At 38.3% G+C, this 17,651-nt stretch overlaps 1 protein-coding gene and 2 non-coding genes across 6 annotated transcripts in view; 1 reads left to right on the top strand and 2 right to left on the bottom strand.

Moving 5' to 3' along the window:
* TET2 (tet methylcytosine dioxygenase 2) overlaps nucleotides 1-17,450 on the bottom strand; it is a 142,947-nt gene extending 125,497 nt beyond the window's left edge. For 3 of the 4 annotated variants that reach the window (XM_003929494.3, XM_074396528.1, XM_074396529.1), the window contains exon 1: nucleotides 16,393-16,620. The gene's annotated coding sequence lies outside the window, so the exon portion shown is untranslated. Of the gene's footprint in view, nucleotides 1-16,392; nucleotides 16,621-17,251 lie in introns of those variants that run through there. The other variant, XM_074396527.1, reaches the window with a different exon arrangement.
* LOC120363832 (small nucleolar RNA SNORD5) lies at nucleotides 630-697 on the top strand. Its single transcript, XR_005579265.1, has one exon. It is a non-coding gene; the product is annotated as a small nucleolar RNA SNORD5 (small nucleolar RNA).
* On the bottom strand, nucleotides 7,907-8,047 carry LOC120363685 (U4 spliceosomal RNA). Its single transcript, XR_005579142.1, has one exon. It is a non-coding gene; the product is annotated as a U4 spliceosomal RNA (small nuclear RNA).
* Nucleotides 17,451-17,651: the final 201 nt, after the last annotated feature.

Here is a 17,651-nt window from a genome sequence, read left to right as displayed (position 1 = left end):
ATTCCATGTTTGAAAATAAACTATGTTTTCGATTATTTACTGAAATACCGAAACGAAGGTAGGGGGAATCCAGGTGGCAATGTCTTGTAAGTAGTTAGAAACAGCTCTAGTATACAAATCTAGATCTAAAACATAAAAATATATTCAAACGGGCCGGGCGCGGTGGCTCAAGCCTGTAATCCCAGCACTTTGGGAGGCCGTGGCGGGTGGATCACGAGGTCGAGAGATCGAGACCATCCTGGTCAACATGGTGAAACCCCGTCTCTACTAAAAAAATACAAAAAATTAGCTGGGCATGGTGGCGCGTGCCTGTAATCCCAGCTACTCAGGAGGCTGAGGCAGGAGAATTGCCTGAACCCAGGAGGCGGAGGTTGCGGTGAGCCGAGATCGCGCCATTGCACTCCAGCCTGGGTAACAAGAGCGAAACTCCGTCTCAAAAAAAAAAAAAAAAAAAAAAAAAAAATATATATATATATATATATATATATATATATTCAAACACACATATACTTACACAGAAGTAAATCTATAATTCAGGGAAAAAGATGAAAAGTTCAAAAAAGGTAGATTATAAAGTAATAATTCATTACAAGTAGGAAAAAGAGTTTGAAATAGGTCTTTAAAATGTTCTTCAGACAATGAATTTAACTGTTCAACTGTTGAATGACACAGGCATGAACTAAAAATTCTGACAGAGAAAAAGAAAAAAAAGGAAAAAATAAAAATGAAATTTTAAAAATGTTCATAATTTGTGATAGATAATTTATTCTTCACTGAAAAATTTGTAGTCTCCTGCTCTTAAAAACAAGAAAATGCAGCTCTCACTCCAACTCTCTGTTTCGGTGAAGGTATGCAGCAACATTTTTAGAGATGGTTAAGTTACTTTATTAGCTTCTAAGAGAGTTTGAGTCAGCTTGGTTATGAAAGAGAGTAACACTCCTCAGGGCTTGTCACCTTCACTCTTTAATACTAAAGAGCTTACTCGCTTACTTGCTGGCTCCTCAGAGTTAAAAGCTACTATTTTAAGTTCAAAGTGAAAAGCTCCTTTCAGGTGGTAATAATAGTTTAAAATAAACAATATGGGCCAGGGGAACCTTCTTTAGGCATCTACCATGTTTCTCCTCCAGTCAGGTTTTACTAAGGCCAATGCTTTCTTATTCTGTATCAATATTCATGATACAGAACAGCTAGTGAGAGAGACACCACTCCTTTTCCTTGTATCCCACAGTTAAAAAACTGTAGTCTTCAGAATTCTGGAGCTGTGTGTAAACATGAAAGCTCCATGTGTTTGACCATGTGGGAAGGCATCAGGGTAACCTGGGACTCCTATGTAAGAGAGAACACTCTGGCACGAATGTCAACATCACCAAGCAAGCTGTCTGTTTTGTGTGTGTTTGGTGCCTCAGCTGTCTTCTACAAGAACCACATAAAAGTAGTTTATACAAAAGGCCCTGAAGATTTTGTGCACCTTCAAGATTTTAGGGAAAATGCATGACACCAGTATTTTTTCATTCTATATTTATAGACACTTTTACTATAGTCTGTTTAAGTGATGATTTCTACCAAAGAGGATTTGGCTTAAATAGGAAAAGTTCAAAACACATACACACCACATACAGACACTTAGCAGTAATTGAAAAAAAGATGAACAGCCTAAAATTTCCACATTGTACCTTGGTATGCATCACATTCAATTTACCATTTTGATATAATATAGAGACAACTGTCACTCACTCTCATCTTTATGAAGACAGCCTATGCATTGAATACGTCAATGTTTATTGCATGCTTGCCCCTTCAAGTGAAACCACAGTATAGTCAAATCAAAGTTACATTTAAATCCCTTTTTTAGCAGAAATGCATTAACTTGTAGCCTTAATCAAATACTGAGCACTTGCAGCTTATATCCGTATGTGATTTACTATGAAACAAAGGTCTGAGAAGGAGGGAAAGTATTAATGTTCTAACATAAGATAAGATGATTTTTGTTAAAGCTAAATAGTTTTCAGTCATTGCTCTGCTCTGTGCAGGAAAAGGACACTCATAAGTAATTTCACCCAAGCTTTTGCTATTTGGGCCTAGGGTGATTGAGATAAATACATCATTCCTAGTCCAACACTATAAAAAGCAAGCAAGTAAGAACCTTAAAAAATCTACAACCTACTCTCACCATATCTTAATTCAATGTATTAGAAATGTACAGTAATGAATTATAAGTGATAAACACTAAAGAAGTAATATCTTTTCATATTCAGAAGGTATTTTTGCTCTGCAACAGAATGAAAAAACATCTATCCTTAGATTTTATTGATGGCTGAATGAGTCACTTTTTTGGTAAAACTTTCCTCTAAATAAGAACAGCTTTAGATGTTAAATGGCTAGAACCTGAGTTTCTATATGTAAATAATAGGTTTGGTCAGATAATACTTAAGTTATTCCAGATATAAAATTTTCTTATACCAAATATTAAAAACAAACACCTGTAATCACAGCACTTTGGGAGGCTAAGGCAGGTAGATCACGAGGTCAGAAGTTCAAGACTAGCCTGGCCAAAATAGTGAAACCCTGTCTCCACTAAAAATACAAATATTAGATGGGTGTGGTGGTGGGTGCCTGTAATCCCAGCTACTCGGAAGACTGAGGCAGTGAATTGCTTGAACCCGGGAAGTAGAGGTTGCAGTGAGCTGAGATTGAGCCCCTGCACTCCAGCCTGGGCAACAGAATGAAACTCGTCTCAAAAAAAAAAAAAAAAAAAAGGAAAAAGAAAAAAGAAAAAAGAAAAAAGAAGAAAACGAAAAAGAAAAGAAAAAAACAGATTTGGTGCTTGGTTAGCTCTTGGGAAAAGATCCTTTATTTAAAAAAAAAAATTTCATTTATAGTATCACATTTGAAACACGCTTATTATTCCCATTTTTAGAAAGGTAGTGTAATTACAAAAACAAATTATATGAAAGAGGCAGTCAAATGAGCTAACTTTTCAATTAACTAGAAATTTCATCTTTGATAATCTAATTACAATTCTTTGTTAGGCAAGAAGGCTTCCATTTTGCATGACCAATGATGACATCCATCTCAAATGATCCTAGATGCAATATAAAAAGAACTCAAATTCTGTTCATATTTTAAATATTCAGGCTAGTGTGCTTTCAGCTAATGAATAGCACCAGTATACATATACCAGATATACAGGATTAGACATTTAAATTCTTGGTACCTTTTTTTTTTTTTTTTTTTTTTTTTTTTTTTTTTTAATTTCAACTTGCTTTGTATTGATAAAAATAAATGAAAAGTTCTAAAAATCATTCTGGGATAGGAGAAACATTCTCTAAATGTAGAGACTTAAAGCTTTGTGGCTGTTTGAGCTCTAGGTCTTGATATGAAGTTAAAAATGAAGGAAGGTTGAGAGAATTTACAGAGGATGGGGAAAAAGGAGAGGTAACTATAATAAGATACGAAAGAGCATGATCAACGAAGAGTTTTCTTGAGTGTTTTCTGGTCAGATCGCCTAGCTTGGGAATTTAATAATGAATTTTCTTGCTTTTTAAGATGCTCACAAATATCAAGATGTAATTTTTTAATGCTCTGTGAATTATAATCAGATCCAAAGCATCATCTGCTCATGTTTCCCCAAATCACAAAAATTATTTGGCATGACTAGTTCTGTTTGCTGCAGGGCATAAAATGATGAATCTTGTATTTAGGCACAGCTTTTGAGGCTTTGGTAGAAAAACTGTACATTAGGGAAGATCCTGACCTGAACACCTTGATCTTTAGTTCATGACCCCATCAGAGTCAGACAAGGAAAAGGGTTCCCTGACAGAGAATTAAACTGTGTTGATTCCTCCGCCCACTGACACTCAAAGCTTACTCTCCCCACTGTTACATCAGTCTCTGGAATCCTAAGATGGTGTTTGTAAATAGTGCTGCCACGTGCACGGTACCCACGTGTCAAATGTTGATGTGACCACGTGTAACTGGAAGGAGAGAAAGCTTCTACAGGTTCCAAAGAGAAACCTACTATTTTTTGACCCTAAAAATGAACATACAGATGTCAAGGAATTATCTCTAACTAGGGGTGATTTATTTGGCTTTTCTTTCTTCCTCCCCCGCCCCCAAATAGAGGAAGAAGTGTACAAAATTTTTCCTGTTGCATTTCTTATAATCCAAACTAACTGCCCTACCTAACTCAATTTAGGATCAGTTTTATAATTTCAGCAATGCATTCTGACTGCACTTTCTTCTTCTGTTTGCAAGAGTTATTCTTGTTTGCTCATTTACTTCAGTGTAAACTGAAATATTATGAGAGATGAATTACATAAAAACTAGAGATGTACACTAAGTAGGCAAATGATTTACAAAGTTACAATTTACACTCAATTAAATTACATGACCCATTTGATATTCAATGGCTTTCCTTGAGTGAAGAAAAAGAAATTACCTCTCTTCCTATCTCAGATTTCACCTTCATCTCCGTTCATTATATCTTTTACAATGGGTTTGTGAAAAGAAAAAAAGTAAACTTCCTTAAACACCTGAATTCTTACAAATACTAGAGAAAAATTTCAATGTCGACAACTAAGTTTTTAATCCCTAAATCTAAAGAGTTTCCCAGAAACCCTGAGGATTTTTTAAGGTATGACTAATTAAAACAATACCAAAAAAAAAAAAAATTTTTTTTTAAATGGAGAAAAACTGTCAACAGTAAATCAAACTCATTGTATTTTAAAAAATATTTTGACCTCAGCAAAACCCAAGAATTGTTTTTAAAGTTACTTTAAAATGTCATACCCTAGATTTCTCATGCTCTTGAAAAACATGTTGATAAAAATGTTTTAAAATTACAATATATGTTAAAAAAATTAGTTGATGTCTATAAAATTTCTTATTTGAAACAAGAACCACATTTTTAACAGCAAATAAGTTGTTTCAAAATATTAAAAATAGGCTGGATGCAGTGGTTTATGTCTGTAATCCCAGCACTGTAGAAGGCCAAAGCAGGTGGACCACTTGAGGTCAGGAGTTTGAGACCAGCATAGCTCACATGGCGAAACCCCGTTTCTACTAAAAATACAAAAATTAGCCAGGCATGGTGGCTGGTGCCTATAATCCCAGCTACTCAAGAGGCTAAGACAGGAGAATTGCTTAAACCCGGGAGGTAGAGGCTGCAGTGAGCCAAGATCATGCCACTGCACTCCGGCCTAAGCAACAGAATGAGACTCCGCCTCAAAAAAAAAAAAAAAAAAAAAAAGTTAAAAATTATTAAGTTCCCACAGTTAGTAACCAAATGCCCTATTCAAGTTTGATTTTCAGCAGAAACACATAATTAAATCTTAGCCATTAATAAGGTGAGCCATTAGCAAAATGTCTGTTAGCTTTGCTTTATGCCAGTGTTTTCCTGCAAGCTGTAATGTGGTAGACAACTCCAAAATTAAAATAGAACTTTGTTTTAAATTCAACTTATGTAGATAATATAACTTTACTGGAGGAAAAAACATTTCGGTGATTAGATTGGAAGAAAGATAAAGTCTACAATACAAAATATGTTTTTATCCTGCTAAAATGTATCTGTTTTTGTTTGTACTAAAATAATTCTTTACTAAAATAAATAATTTATGTGGTAAGAATCTTTAGTTGGACCTTTTTTCTTCCCTCATATTTGAAAGGTACCCATTTATGGTATTCTTCCTTTCATCAGTTACTTTTGGTACATTAAAATAGGAATGTAAATGAATTAATATTTTAATAATTCACTTTTTAAGATGCTCACTCTAATTTGGCAAACTATCAGACACTGTATTTTTAGAAATGGTTTCTTCTTCTGTTTTAATGTACACAGAATACACAGTAAAACAAACGAAAAGCTAATAATCATCTGAACTAATTAGAGGGTGTTAAAAGTGATCCTTGTAATGCAGATATCATGAAAAGTTATAAAACAGCAGAGATAACTTTACAGCCAATGGCAAATATAAAAATTCTGTAATTTCAAAGCAAGAAACTTGAAACAAAAACAGGAAAAGTGCTGAAACAACAGGTTAAAAAATTAATAGGACTAGGACAGTATGCTAAGGATGGAATCTCGTGTGGTATCATATTACTCTGAAATTCTGGTGCTCTACTTCAGAGGCAGCACAACTAATAATTAAGGTACTTTTTAATGGCTGCCCTTCTTAGTGCAGCCAGGTAAGAAAAACAGGAGGAATAACTCAGAGATACCATGCTATGTTATCTGGCTTTCATTTTTCCCTAATGAAGCTTTTTTACTCCTTTTTGTTAACGCATCATCAATTTCAAGAAAAAATACTATAATAACAATCCATTTGACAGTTGGATGAATAGTTCTCATTAATGTATAATCTGGACATAGAAGCTAGATTTAACACTGCATCAAGAAAATAAGTGATTTGGTAAGGCAGGTTTTCGCGACGGCTAATGAGGCATGACAACTGTAATTAAAATTATCATTACTTTTACCCACCCACAGAACAAATTGTGACAAATCTTAAGATGTTAAAAGCAGCAAATTAAAAATATCAGTACTCTGTATGGCATACCTAAATGGCAGATCGCCTGCATTACTATGCTTGAACATAGGCAATTCCCTCTGAAGAGAGTAGTACATCAGCAAAAATTCACAGCCCATTTTTCTTCTTTTGAATATGGTGTATCTTCCATAGAAATTACTTACAAAAAGCAAAGCTAAAAATAAACAACAAATCAAAATATTCCTAATATGAGAAAAGATTTACATTTTTTAGAAGTACATTAAAAAGCAAAGATGAAGTACTATACGCAAACTTGTGAACAACCTTTTAAAAAATTATAGAGATACTAATACAAAATTTTATAGTCAGCTGAGGAGGTTAACAAAGTTTTAAGAGAAAGAATAGAGGGCAAAGAAAAGTAAGCTACTCATTTCTCTAGTAAGGAGAAAACCTAAATGCTACCTAACTGCTTTCCATAACCATCACTGCACCAACTTCTTGATGGCTCTAAATGAGCATCTATCTTGGGGTTGTCATACATACTCAGCAAACCTACAAGTAGATGCTATGATCATACTCTTAAAAAGTAAAATTCTATTGCTACTCATTGAAAATGTGATCATAGCAATTATATAAAGCCAATATACTTCCTTATTGGGTACAATAGCATGGGTACCTTAAATATGTCTGAAGCTTAAAGCTCAATATTTCCAGATCAGTGAATTTTCTCCACTCACCAGTTATCAATCATAGTCCCAAGGTATGGGATCCAACTGGCTGTAACCCAACATTCTCATGAGAATAAAAAGGGAGAGAAGCATTACACAAGAATGTCTGGTATCTAGAATTACATAAGGTTAGAAATTCAAATACAATTAACCTTAAGCAATTCACCCTGTGTGTCCAAAACTACAGGTCATAGTTCCATAGTGTTAAAAATCATCATTCATTTTACCATGAAGAGTTTGTAGAAGTTCTGCTGGTATTTGTAAATACTTGTGGCCATGTATAGCAACATGAAGAGCCATCATCATTCTGACCCTAACCGTTTCTCACTTTGTTCTGCCATTATGAAGACTGCTGCAGAGCAATTCCCTTTCAACCTTATTTTACATCTTCAACATGCCACAGTATCAGTAAACAGAGAAAGAGTCACTTGCTTAAACCCTAGGAGTTACTTTGTCATTTTAAAATCTGAGACATTACAAGTCGAGATATAAACAGTTAACAAACCCAAAGTTTTAAAGTTTACTCTCTGCCCTGCATTGCCCTTGTTTTCACATAGATATTAATACCTTCCAAAATCTAATAATTTGTTATAATTTCTAGATTTAACTGCACTTTGCAGCAATTTAAACAAGAACAGCAATTTTTATGACTTTCCTTTTTTTTTTTCTTTTTCTTTTATTTTTAAAATTCAGTCTCCATAGAGACTGTCAAAATTTGCCAATGCCGACTAAACTTCAAGTTGTCATGGCGGGGTATTGGGAAAAGTTTTCAATTAGCAATAATCACGCCTCAGATAAACCTCATTGGCTACGATACTGCCACTGTGAAAAGCCCCCCCCTTTTTTTTTCTTTTTGAGAGAACACCTCACTTTGTCACCCAGGCTCAAATAGGGGGCCACCAACATGGCTCACTGCAGCCTCAACTTCCCAGGCTCAAGCCATCCTCCCACCACAGCCCCACAAGTAGTTACAACTACAGGGCTGTGCCATCACATCTAGCTAACTTTTGTATTTTTTGCAGAGATGGGGTTTTGCCATGTTTCCTAGGCTTGTCTCTAACTCCTGAGCTCAAAGTGCACAGGTGTGAGCCACCATGCCCAGGCACATTCCTTTTAACACTTGGGTTACATCTACTGAACTAGTTAGGAAATGGCTAAGTAACTAAAGATATCTGAGAAAGTTTTTTGCAACTATACATTAAGCCCTGTTAACAAAGTCATATAACCTATCACTATCTATTGAATCATCCCATATAAGCTCTGAAGGCTATTGTTATCATGAAGCACAATTCAAACTTTTGAATGACTAAGTATCCTTCTCATCTATAAGAGGATGTTGCCCAGACTAATTTCAAACTCTTGGCCTCCTGCCTTGACCTCTCAAAGTTCCAGGATTACAGGCGTAATAAAACTTCTTGATGCCATCTTCCTAGAAAGATACGCTTAGCCTCATTTAATCCAAACAGTTCCTGCATTTCTTTTGCATGAGACCTAAGATAGTTTCTAACATAACATAAACCAAATAACTTAACTCAACTATATTCATTTTTATAACAACAATGTTTTGAAATATAATTCACATACAATAAGTTCATTCCTTTAAAGCACATAATTCAGTGGGTTTTAGTATATTCATAGAATTAGGCAATCATTACTATCTAATTATAGAACATTTCATCATCCCCAAAAGAAATCTCACACTTATTAGCAGTCACCAATTTCCCTGGCCCTAGCCCCTACTAGGCAAACTTTCTGTCTCCTTAGATTTGCCTATTCTGAGCATTACTTAAAATTGAAAGCATATCGGCTGCATGTCATGGTTCATGACTGTAATCCCAGCACTTTGGGAGGCTAAGGCGGGTGAATCATGAGGTCAGGAATTCAAGACCAGCCTGGCCAACATGGAGAAACCCCGTCTACTAAAAATACAATTTTTTTTTTTTTGTATTTTTTAGTAGAGACGGGGTTTCTCCATAGGATTACAGGCATAGAGGTATATGCCTATATTCCCAGCTACTCAGGAGCCTGAGGCAGGATAATTGCTTGAACTCAGAAGCCACAGGTGGTGGTGAACCGAGATCGTGCCATTGCATAGAGCCTGGGCAATAAGAACAAAACTCTGTCTCAAAAAAAGAAAAAAAAAAAAATTGAAAGCATAGCAGATGTAGCCTTCATTATGCCCTTTTGAGTCACCTATGTCACAGCATTTACCAATAATCCATTCCTTTTTATTGCTTAATAATATTTCATTATTATTGTATGTATGTCCACAATTTGTTTATTCACTCATGAGTTGATAGACATTTGGGTTGTTTCCATTTTTTACCATTATTAATAATGCTGTTACGAACATTTGGCTAAAAGCTTTCATGTGACCAACTGTATGCATTTCAAATCTCCTTTTTTGTCTTTCTATATAGTCCACATTATATAGAGGACTTTTACAACTATCAATGATAATGAGGAAGTATAATATAGTGATTAAAAGATTTGGCTCTAGAGACAGACTGCTCAACTCAAATGGTGGCTAAGCCTAAGCCATGTATCGGGTGTATGAACTTAGGGAAGTTATTTAACCTCAGTGGGTTTCAGTTTCCTCATTCCTAAATAGGAATAAATTAAATGACATCAACTTACAATGTCACAAAACAACTTAAAATATTTTTAACATAAAGGACACTCTATCAGAAAAAGAACTTTTAAGAAAACAAAAACTTATATTCTGACATACATTTTGATAAGGCACAATTACATGATAATGTGCTAATCTTCTGTGTTAAACTTCTCTGTTTTGAAAAAAAAGGTTTAAAAATAAGTGAACATATGATTAAATGGTATAAAACAAAATATACACAAATGAGTGCAAGTTAAACTGAGGCCATCTCTGAATAAGATTAGTAAACCATATCAATGTCAGTCTCATGGCTGTGATATGCTATTACAGTTTTGCAAAATGTTGCCACTGGGGGAAAACTGAACAAATATACGTGGAATCTCTCTGTATTACTTCATACAATTGCATATGAAAATCTATAATTATCTCAGTAAATATTTCAATTAAAAATATATGATCCCCTATAAGTTTACTAAAAATCATTCACTTTTGTGCTTAAAATGGGTAGCTTTTATAGGGCAATTGTCATAGCCTATAGCCTATAGAAGTTAAATGTAAGGAATTACATTTAATTACTCCTACCATCATCACCATCACCAAGACACTTAACATTATTTTTTTCTTATACATTGAAAATAGATGAGACTTGGTGTGATGGCTCATACCTGTAATCCCAGCACTTTGGGAGGCTGGCGCAGGCAGATAGCTTGAGGTCAGGAGTACTAGATCAGCCTGGCCAACATGGTGAAACCCATCTCTAATAAAAATAGAAAAATTAGCCAGGTGTGGTGGTGCATGCCTGTAGTCCCAGCTACTCAGGAGTCTGAGGCAGGAGAATCGCTTGAACCTGGAAGGCAGAGGTTGCAGTGAGCAGAGATCGCACCACTACACTCCAGCCTGGGAGACAGAGTGAGACCTCACCTCAAAAAAAAAAAAAAAAAAAAAAAAAAGAAAAGAAAAGAAAAAAAGGAAAATAGATTACACATTTTTTTTCAGCTAAATTACATTGTTTTTCACTAGTTCTAAATCATTTATTAAATATTGACTGAGAGGTCACTAGTAGGTTCTACTAGGGAATAGAAAAACATAGAAATCAGTGACTACCATCCAACAGACAAAAAAGAAATATAATTTGAAAGAAACATTTGTAGTATTTTTAGTCAAATAACTGGTTCATTTTATGCCCTAGACTGTCCTCTGAAAACATTTCATCCCAATTTATTCATCTCTTATGTATTTATTTTTTCTTTTGAGATGAAGTCTTGCTTTGTCTCACTCAGACTGGAGTACAAGGGCCCCATCTCAGATCACTGCAGCCTCTGCCTCCTAGGTTCAAGCAATTCTGTCTCAGCCTCCAGAGTAGCAGGGACTACAGGCATGTGCCACCACACCCAGCTAATTTTGTATGTTTAGTAGAAATGAGGCTTTACCATGTTGGCCAGGCTGTTCTCACATTCCTGACTTCAGGTAATCTACCCACCTTGGCCTCCCAAAGTTCTGGGATTACACGTGTGAGCCATCGTGTCCAGGCTCAAGTGATTCCTCTGCCTCAGCCTTGCGAGTAGCTGGGATTACAGGCATGTACTACCATGCCTGGCTAATTCTGTATTTTTAGTAGAGACAGGGTTTCACCATGTTGGCCATGTTGGTCTCAAACTCCTGACCTCAGGTTATCTGCCTGCTTTGGCTTCCCAAAGTGTTCGGATTACAGGCATGAGCCACCACACCCAGTCTCATTTCTTAAATTCTCAGTTTATTTGGAATGTGATTTCAAGTCAGTTTAGAGGAACAACTTTCAGTGAGTATAAAGCACTCATTGAGTTCTGTATTTTGTTTTTTTAATGAATAGAAACAGGGTATCTCACTATGTTGCCCAGGCTGGTCTAGAACTCCTGGCCTCAAGTGATCTTCCTGCCTTTGCCTCCTAAAGGGAGCCACCACACCCGGCCTGAGTTCTGAAGTCTTAAAACTGCAGGTAGGATGATACTATCATAGAATTTATTTTTACATAATATATCGAAAATCCACCTGCTACCTGTTTCTTATTCTTGAAGCATGACAAATTTAATTACGTTATTAAAAATGGAAAAAACACGTATCAAAGATGATAGAATGTGCCTTTTTTGTTTGGTTTTATTGTTGTTGTTGTTTGAGATAGGGTCCCTTTTTGCTGCCTGGGCTGGAGAGCAGTGGTGTGATCATGGCTCATAGTAACTCAGAACGTTTGAGTTCAAGCCATCCTCCTACCTCAGCCTCCTGTGTAGCTAGGACTACAGGAATGTACCATCATGCCCCACTAATTTTTTAAATTTTTTGTAGAGACTTGGGCCTATGTTGCCCAAGCTGGTCTCAAACCCCTGGCCTCAAGAGATCTCTCACCTGGGCCTCCCAAAATGCTGAGATTACAGGCATGAGCCACTATGCCCACCCAGAATTTGTTATTTGGAATGGACAACCACATATCTATTCCATTGAGAAAAGATTATATATCTATTTTAAGTCAGCAAGTCTCCACAATGTACAATCTAGGACAAAAATAATGCTGGAAATAAGCAGATACATGTAATCCCTTTTGGATTGCAGTCACAATGATTCACATGCTCTCACTTTCCCCTTCTCCCTATTGGAACCCTTCTCTCCTACTATACACCAAATCAACAGATGTACTGTATAACCTCCTTCAATAATGTTGCAGTATTCACTCACTTTTGGCAGTGAGTCGAAATAGAAATTGGAGATTTAGACCAAGTAAATACTGTGTATTTGGCAAAATCACTTGTGGTTGTGTTCTTCAACATAGTTTCTCAGATAACCACCAGCTCTACTTGGCAACTGGTGGTTCCCACAGTTAAGGCTCCAATAGTAAAGCTGGCTTGGGAGATATTCTACCGCTGCTGGCTTTGGTATCATTACTATCCTTAAGAACTACTGTGGAATGGTAGCATAATCATTGACAAAGTGTTACTCTGATTAACAAATACTGACAGCTGGTCCAAAGTTTTAGCCTGTTCCCAAATAGGAAACAATTACATTTGAACAGCGTACATCGTTATTTATAAAACAAAGACAACTCTTTCCAGTAATGTGAAATTGCTAGATAAGATGATGAAATTCTATTAAAACAATAATAACAACATAAACAAAACTGAACTTGCACTCGAAGCAATTAAAACATAAAAAGTAGATCTAATATTTTCTAAATATTATTCTAAAATACTGACATTATACAATGTCAAGCATCCATAACTTTTGAAGATATTTTATTTCAAGATAATTTTGTAAGAATTCATAAGAATTTACCTACTTAGACTTTGGGCAGGATGGAAAATAGAATTTCTGTGAGGCGTGCCTATGAATCATAAGAAGGGCCTCTTAATGAGGTCAGCAAATAAGGAAATACATTTTAATGGTGACATTTTACTTACAACATTGTTTGGGGGTAGAGTCTTAGAAGAATTGATAGGGAACTTTTCACTTCAACAAGTGAAACTAAAACATTAACTGCAATTTTTGTTACCTATTACAAGATCAGCGCCCAATAAGGACTTTGGAATTCTTTCACAACAACTCCTTGGCAGGTGTGCTTCACTTGTTCTAGAAGTGATGTTCACTTGCCAAAGTCTAGTAGGACCATGCGCCATTGCCTCAAAATCATATCAATTTCTCTGGCTTCTGGTATAAACTGGCACATCAGATCTAACTAAAGCCTTAAGAAGAGTTTGGCAAATATAACAATTTGAACAAAGCAAGGGATTTCTCTCACGCAAGTTAACTTGTTGTTAATGATTAGTTCAATAAGAAAATAAGCAAAACAATGTCATAGTTTTAAAAAAGCTATCTATCTTGCTATTGTCCATTATCATGCTCCTAAAATTCAATAAGCCAAGACAATCCTATGGCATATTTGGAGCACCTAGGTGGTATGATGACATAGATGGTAAATAAAGAACTGAGGTTATATCTTTTATTGTAAGCTATCCCATACTTATTAAAATAATTTCTCTTTCCAACAAAGGATAAGATGTTACTTTTATTCAGAGGGGTGACTAATATACACATCTCTCCTTTATAATCACTGAAATACTTCATACAGTATTAATTAGCAGCTATTTTCAGCATAAACACAGGATACATAAAATAACAGCCTAAATCCGATGACAGGAAAAAACAAGTCTTTGTAGTCATATTCAAAATTATTAAACAATGTAGTTATTCTTATTTATTGATTTGAGTGGAAAATGTTGTATCTATTATTAGTTGAATAGCCTGAAGGCAGTAAATACTACAACATATGAAAAGTTGTCTCCCAAAAGTAAATACTATTTTGTTAGCAAAGGCATTATTTTTAATCGTGAATTGCTGGAATAATTAACCATAGTTTTCTCAATAGTTTATCATGAACAGCATTAATGGTAAAATCCTAAGGGTTTTAATTTTAGGGCAAATGAGAACTAACCAATAAACCATTTCTATGCCACAGAGATAAGTAATGCTTCTCCCTTGTAATCATGTGAAAGAATGCTGTTATCAATGATTAAAGGAAACTTAACTGCATTAAATTAACAAAGATCAAAATAGAAAGCTACTCAGTGAACTACTGAGGACAAACAGTTTTGGAAATTCGACTTACGGAGAAATACCTACTATTGTGTTTTTCCTTCTATCCTTTTTTTAATCCTAAAAATTGTCTTCTAAACTTCAGTTCTCTCAACCAACCCTTTACTAACACTTCTCTGCTTACTAACATTTAAAAAATCAATATTTATTGTGTTTAAATTTATATTCTACTCCAAACATTAAGCATACATACAAACATGTAAAAGAACATACTCCCCTTAGTATTTCAACTTTCCATTAAAATGCAAATGCAATGATTTCATTAGCCAGGCAACAATACCCACAGTGTCACACCAAACCAAACCAATGTCTTTTCTCTGTGAATCCCAACGTCCCTTAAGATACAATCTTATTCCTAGGTTGGATCATTTGTTGATGAATATCTCTGAATTTGAGTTTGCCATTGTAATCCCTGATTGAAGGGGAAAAATCACAATGTGTGATTTGAAATATTAAATTCATGAATGTATTCTATTCCCTGGACAGGTAAACATACAAATATTTCACTAAATTTTATGCACTAAATTTTACCGCGGGAAAATAAGCCTTTTCTCAATTCTTAAACATTAGATGACGGGAGAACTCAATCAATGCAATTAAAAGTATATCATGAAGGTAATAACCAGCAAATAACACTTCTATTGCATTTTCGGCCTTTCCAGGAGTCTACCCAGGCCACACTTTATTATGTCATAGGCAGAAAACTCTCCACAGAAACCCTGTTAGCTTAATAAAACTAGACAAGCAGTCCCAGTGAAAAGATTCAGCAAGATGAGAGTGACGAGTGTGTGTGCGTGTGTGTATGAGAGAAGACACGGGGGGGGGGGGGAGAGAGAGAGAGAGAGAGACAGAGAGAGACAGAGAGACAGAGAGAGAGAGAGAGAGACGCAAAGAGTAAAGAGGGGAGACAGAGAAAGGCGGAGAGATGAAAGACCAAAGAGCGAAGCCAAAAGAGAAATTGGATGGGGCTGTTACAAATCTGCTCTTCACTTCTTTGCTGGGATTGGGTTTCATTCTTTCGGCGCCCCTGACCTTGCAGTCTTGCAACTCTCAACGCTGCGCTCCCCACCCCCTCCCGCCCCCTCCCCGGGCCTGCGTCTGCCTTTGTGTCTGCCTGTCACTTACCAAGGAACCAAACCAAGCTGATTCGGGAGAAGCACAAAGCCGGGACACAGATTTGTCCACAAATTGTCTTACACACACTCCCCAGGCTGGAAGGCTCAGCCCAGCGCAGACTGGAGGTACCTTGAGAAAAGTGAGTTCTGGTCTTGTTGGGGAACCAGAGAAACTATTCTTTCCTCTTTCACTCAGCGCCGCTAACAAAACGCGCGGACTTAAAAAAACAAAACCCCACTCAGTGTACTCCCATTCCACTCCCTGTGACATTCACTTCGTACAGCCCCCAAAAGGGGGATAAGGAGGTAAGAACTGGCAGACACAAACCCAGATCCAGATCCAGACCCTAGAGCGGATAAAAGGGTCGAAAAACACCCTATCAGTGTTCTCTTTGGGATTGTTCGGGATAAACGGGAGGCTCGTTTCCCTGACACGAAAGAAACAGGGGAAGAGGATTAAAGGAAAAGTAGTGTCCCCCGAAGCTGAACTATTTTAGAAAGGAAAGCAAATTTAAAAAATCACTTTTCTGAGGATTAAAAGGCCGGGAAACCGGCCCGTCAGGGGTACAAAGGTAAGTTTTCTGGGTTAGGAGGGGCGAACATTAGCAGGAGAGAAGAGAACACAAAACTACAGGTTTAAGAGGGGTGGGGGGAATTAAAACTATATTTGTCAGCCATGTTGAAGAGGCTCCAGTAATTTGTGAAGCTTCCCTCTTCCCTCTTGGTATTTGTGGGTGACATTACAGGGTTTGCTCCCCAGTCCCTGGAAGCCCGAGAGAAAGCGAAGGGGAGAGGAAAGGGAGAGTTCCGCGGCATAAGAAAAGCGCTCTGACCTCGTTCTCGTCCCTCAGCCTTGCAGCAATCCAGCAGTTGCAGTCGGGTCTCCTTTCTAACAAATCCTAAAGGGCAGCCATCTTGCTTCCTTCTGCTTCTCTACGAAAGCAGCCTTGCCTCCGCATCAATATTCATAAGGCAGTTTGACGTCTGTTCTCATCACTCAGCGGGGCCGGCGTCTCGGGGCGGCCGCGCCGAGGGGGCGGACGTGACTCGCATGCGAGCGGGGCCTGGGCGCGCGGCGCTCGCGAGGAGGAGGCGGCGGCGGCCGCCCGAGGTCTCGCCGCTGCCGCTGCCGCTGCCGCCGGCTCTCCTCCTCTGCCCGGGCCTCCTCCCGCTCCGCCCCGGCCTCCTCCCGCTCCGCCCCGGCCTGCGCCGCCGCCCTCCGGCCCTCAGCCCTGGCTCCCGGGGAATTAGCCCCCTGCACCGGGCGTCCAGCACGAAGGCCCGCGGCACCTGGGGCCGGACAGCGGGGCGCGCAGCGGAGACCTGGGCTGCCCTCGCGCCGTGCAGTGGCGCGGGGGGAGTGGCGCGCCCGGATGAGCGCAGGGCGGGAGCCGAGGCTGGCGAGCGCGGGGAAGGGTGCAGCCCTCGGGGACCCCGGGGACCTCAGCGGGTCCCCACCCCCGGGAGAAGACGCAAGGCAGGAGCAAAGGTGGGGTCGGGGTGAGGGGTTGGGTTGGCATGGGTGCCTGGACAAGGACTTGACAACCAAGATTTCCCTTTGAAACTTTTTGTGGGTCCGCGCTCCACCACCCCTCCGAGGTCCCGCGCACACCCCGCTGCGTGCGCCCTAGCATTGGCCCCCGCATCCACCCACGCTCCCTCTCGCCGCACCTCACCCCCGCTTGCGCCCACCTTCTCCTCAGAGGCTCGGGTCTCTATCGTTTAGATCCCCTTGCCTGCGCTCTCCTGTCCTCCCGCTTCTGTCGCTTTAATCTCACCAAGCAGAAGCACTCCCGTGTTTCACTGAGGGCAAGCCCTCAGTGCTTTAGGGGCCTGTATTTTTAAAGACCCGACAAATTGGGAAATTGACCGAGTCCTGTTTCTCCCCGCCCCGGCCCACCTTCTGTTTACTTTGGCCACGTGGGCTGAGTAGAGGAGGGCGTCTCACAGAGTCAAGATGGGTTTCTCACCAGTGACCCTCTACTTCTCGTTAGCAGGAAATAAACCTGTACTTTCAAATGCTTATGTTGCCTCCCCTAAGAGCCTCTACTTTGCAGAAGTTTCCACCAGTACAATTAAGTAATGAGTAATG

The sequence above is a fragment of the Saimiri boliviensis genome, chromosome 3 (assembly GCF_048565385.1).
Source record: "Saimiri boliviensis isolate mSaiBol1 chromosome 3, mSaiBol1.pri, whole genome shotgun sequence".
Taxonomy (NCBI): domain Eukaryota; kingdom Metazoa; phylum Chordata; class Mammalia; order Primates; family Cebidae; genus Saimiri; species Saimiri boliviensis.
This window is presented reverse-complemented; position numbering and strand designations above follow the sequence as displayed.